This window comes from Mustelus asterias, chromosome 3 (assembly GCF_964213995.1).
Source record: "Mustelus asterias chromosome 3, sMusAst1.hap1.1, whole genome shotgun sequence".
NCBI lineage: Eukaryota > Metazoa > Chordata > Chondrichthyes > Carcharhiniformes > Triakidae > Mustelus > Mustelus asterias.
The window spans coordinates 72,453,566-72,458,223 of record NC_135803.1 but is presented as its reverse complement, the minus strand read 5'-3'; positions in this window follow the sequence as shown (position 1 = coordinate 72,458,223).

The following is a 4,658-nucleotide window of genomic DNA, read 5'->3' as shown; positions in this document are numbered from 1 at the left end:
TGTGGCTTTGTGCTTTCATAAAATCTCTCCATGAAGTTCCGCTGAGACAACTACATTCATCTTCCACTGAAAGGCTGAATGCTCACTCCAGAGCTCCTCCATCTCCTCTCTGCAACACTGCTAGCTCATTGATGACATTCCCAGTGACAGAACACAGTCATGTCAATGCTCCCCTGGCAATGAGGAGCTCCCCTACCCCATCCCCGGTGATGCACTTTCCCCTCTCCATCCTGTACAGCCAAGGTGCCCACCCCTCCCCTCCCTGGGTGCAAGCTCTGTAGGAAGCATAAACCCCGTAGTTGGCTTCTGCCCCCCTGGACCCAGTTCCTGTGGTGAACTACATGCTCACCTCAGAATTTCCCTTGGCAGTGAGCTTTCAACTTTTCTTAAAAACCTGTCCGGGAACGTGCCAACATGACATCACGTTGCCAGGGGTGGACTTTTCAATGATGATGGAGAGTTTGTTGTGGGGAGGCCTGTTCATGATATGCTGATTAATGCAAAATGGCAGGAAGCCCATTATGTCACTGTTTGGGGTTTTGGGGGGGGGGAGGTGCAGGGGCAATTGCTCTGGGAAATCTTGCCAGTGCAAATTGTGTTTTTTGGCTCTCGTAATTTGTGTTCCAAAAGCCCGGCCAATATCTTCTTTATTAGTTTAACATCCTTTGTTCAAATTTTGTCTGAATCTCCTTAGGACACTATTAACCATGAAAATTGGTGACCACATTTGAAGATTAGAAACCAGCCCCTACACCTGTGTTTAATGTAGGCAGCACTGTAACTGCCCATCTTTAGGATTAAACATTTAATGTCATCCACTGAACTGTAGGCTGGAAAGCTTTACACAGCAAAAATTCCTTGTTATTTTTAAATGCATGAACATTAGAGATCAGATAAAACTGCGAAGCGTGTTAGGATTGTTGATGTGATTTTTCATCACAATTGGAACATAGAACATAGAAAAGCTACAGCACAAACAGGCCCTTCGACCCACAAGTTGCGCCAAACATGTCCCTACCTACTAGGCTTACTTATAACCCTCTATCTTACTAACTTCCATGAACTTATCCAAAAGTCTCTTAAAAGACCCTATCGAATCCGCCTCCACCACCACTACCGGCAGCCGATTCCACGCACCCACCACCCTCTGAGTGGAAAAACATACCCCTAACATCTCCTCTGTACCTACTCCCCAGCACCCTAAACCTGTGACCTCTTGTGGCAACCAGTTCAGCCCTGGGTAAAAGCCTCTGAGAATCCACTCTATCAATACCTCTCAACATCTTATACACCTCTATCAGGTCACCCCTCATCCTTCGCCTCTCCAAGGAGAAAAGACCTAGCTCTCTCAACCTATCCTCATAAGGCATGCCACCTAATCCAGGCAACATCCTTGTAAATCTCCCCTTTCTATGGCTTCCACATTCTTTCTGTAATGAGGCGACCAGAACTGGGCACAGTACTCCAGGTGGGGTCTGACTAGGGTCCTATACAGCTGCAGCATTATCTCCCGATTTCTAAACTCAATTCCTCTATTGATGAAGGCCAGTATTCCATACGCCTTCTTAACCACAGTCTCCTCCTGCGACGCTGCTTTGAGTGTCCTATGAACCCGGACCCCAAGATCCTTCTGATCTTCCACACTGCCAAGTGTCTTACCCTTAATATTATATTCTTTCATCCTATTCGACCTGCCAAAATGAACCACCACGCACTTATCTGGGTTGAAGTCCATCTGCCACTTCTCCACCCAGTCTTGCATCTTATCTATGTCTCGTTGCAACTGCTGACATCCCTCTACACTATCCACAACCCCACCAACCTTTCTGTCATCAGCAAACTTGCCAACCCGTCCACTTCCTCATCCAGGTCATTTGTAAAAATCACAAAGAGCAAGGGTCCCTGAACAGATCCTTGAGGCACTCCACTGGTGACCGACCTCCATGCTGAAAAAGACCCATCTGCAACCACTCTTTGCCTTCTGTGGGTAAGCCAGTTCTGAATCCACAAAGCAATGTCTCCTTGTATCCCATGCCCCTTCACTTTCTCAATGAGCCTTGCATGGGGCACCTTATCAAACACTTTGCTAAAATCCATATAAACTACATCTACCCCTCGTCTATGTGTCTATTTGGTTCCAAGAGAAGTAGGATATATTTATTTTAAATTTATTTTTTAGGGGGAAGAATATAGATTTATTTTAAATTATAGATTAATTTGATTGGGTTGCTATTAAAATGTACAGTTAACAGTGATTATTGGACTTGCCTTTTGCGGAGAGGATTACTGATGTCTTTTTTTTTTCAGAATTATTAGCCACTTTTCCACTTAACTGTCCCACCTGTTAGCTGCTCACTGTAGGTCAAATGTGGTCATCTAGTCAAGCAACTTCTTGACTTGTCGCCTGGGCAGTACAGTGGCACAGTGGTTAGCACTGCTGCCTCACAGTGCCAGGGACCTGGGTTTGATTCCTGGCTTGGGTCACTGTCTGTGCACATTCTCTCCGTGGCTGCGTGGTTTTCCTCCAGTTTCCTCCCACAGTCCGAAAGACGTGCTGGTTAAGTTCATTGACCATGCTAAATTCTCCCTCAGTGTACCCGAACAGATCAGCGGGACGAAGTAGAAAGAGTCGAGAGCTTCAAATTTTTAGGTGTCCAGATCAACAACCTGTCCTGGTCCCCCCATGCCTGCACTACAGTTAAGAAAGCCCACCAACGCCTTTACTTTCTCAGAAGACTGAGGAAATTTGGCATGTCAGCTCCGACTCTCACCAATGTTTACAGATGCCCCATAGAAAGCATTCTTTCTGGTTGTATCACAGTTTGGTATGGCTTCTGCTCTGCCCAAGACCGCAAGGAACTACAAAAGGTCGTGAATGTAGCCCAATCCATCACCCAAACCAGCCTCCCATCCATTGACTCAGTCTACACTTCCCACTGCCTCGGCAAAGCAGCCAGTGTAATTAAGGACCCCATGCACCCTGGGCATTCTCTCTTCCACCTCCTTCCGTCGGGAAAAAGATACAAAAGTCTGAGGTCATGTACCAACCGACTCGAGAACAATTTCTTCCCTGCTGCTGTCAGACATTTGAATGGACTTACCTTGCATTAAGTTGATCTTTCTCTATACCCTAGCTATGACTGTAACACTACATTTTGCACTCTCTTGTTTCCTTCTTTATGAATGGTATGCTTTTTCTGTATAGCGTGCAAGAAACAATACTTGTTAATACATGTGACAAATCAAATCAGATGGCAAGGTGTGACGACTAGGGGATTTTCACAGTAACTTCACTGCAGTGTTAATGTAAACATACTTGTGACACTAATAAATAAACTGAACTGCAGACCAACATCACAGCTATCTTGTTTCAGCAGAATTATTGGTTTGGCACTCTTGACACCAAAGATAATCAGCCTGCTGCCCAATTCATACAAACATTCAGGATAGTGTAAACCAGCAGAAGTCTGCACCTGTTTGTTATTCTCAAAGGTGAGTTCTGAAGTATACGATTGGCCTAACTTGTCATGTGCAGAATCAGTATGATTATTATCCTAAGGTAACTTTGTAAGTTTGGAGGCTTCAAATCCTGCAGCTAACAGGGCTACACTACACAGGGGGCTAGAGAATAGCTGACAACTGAAGTAATCCCGTAGTCCAACAGATTATGGGATCGCAATCTGATATTTTCCAGGCCTCAGCAAGAACAGGAGCCAAAAAAACAAATTTTGTTCATGCAAAAGGCAGACTGTTGGTAACCATCATAACTCAAGGCCTTGGGAGTCAAACTGTGTTTGTACATAACATTTAATCAAAATTTGTGGGGAAAAAAGGGTTCAGTACATTTTTTTTTTAACCTCATGTTTTAATATAAAATAGAACGTGAGTCCTTGACGAGGTTCTTGGAAACATCCCAAAGTGCTGTAAATACATCGAAGTGAAGTCGCTCCTGTTGCGCGTATGTTGTAATGCTGCAGTAAGATAAATGATGATATAGGCTGTGAGAGAAGCGATGGCCAGGGCACTTGGTAAACTCCTATTTCCATACAAATTGTACCTTGGGATCTTTCACATACACTTTAACTGACTGTGTTTAATGTCATTTCAGAAGAGCGTGACATTTGGCACTGCAGCACTTGCTCACTACTGCCCTGAGGTATCAACCTAGCTTATAAATTTCAAATATTGGAGGATGGAAGGGGAAACAAGGGGGCAGTTTATAATACAATTGATTGTATAATTGATGTTGTGTCATTAGTTATTACCAACCCTCCAGGATTAGCCTGGAGTCTCCAAGAATTGAAGGTCAAACACCAGGTCACAGCTCTGTGCAACCCTGGGGAGAATTCCTGAGGATATCAAAAAATAATTGGGGATTTTTTGGTCATCTTCTTTGTACATTTCTTTTTACAGAATTAAAAAATACAGGGAAAAAGGCTGGCTGACAACCAAGCATCATCCAATTAGGTCTTTTTGCTTTCCAATTCTTGTAGGAAGACAGTGTGTCACAAGGATGGATGTGTTGGTCGGTTACTGACTGGAACATGAGGGAAAGTCATGTGATAAAACCTCCAGGATGCAGTTTGCAACCCTGTCATTCGTGCGGTGATTGTGAAGTTTTGCATACCAATTTTAAAAAATTCAAGAAATAATAGTAT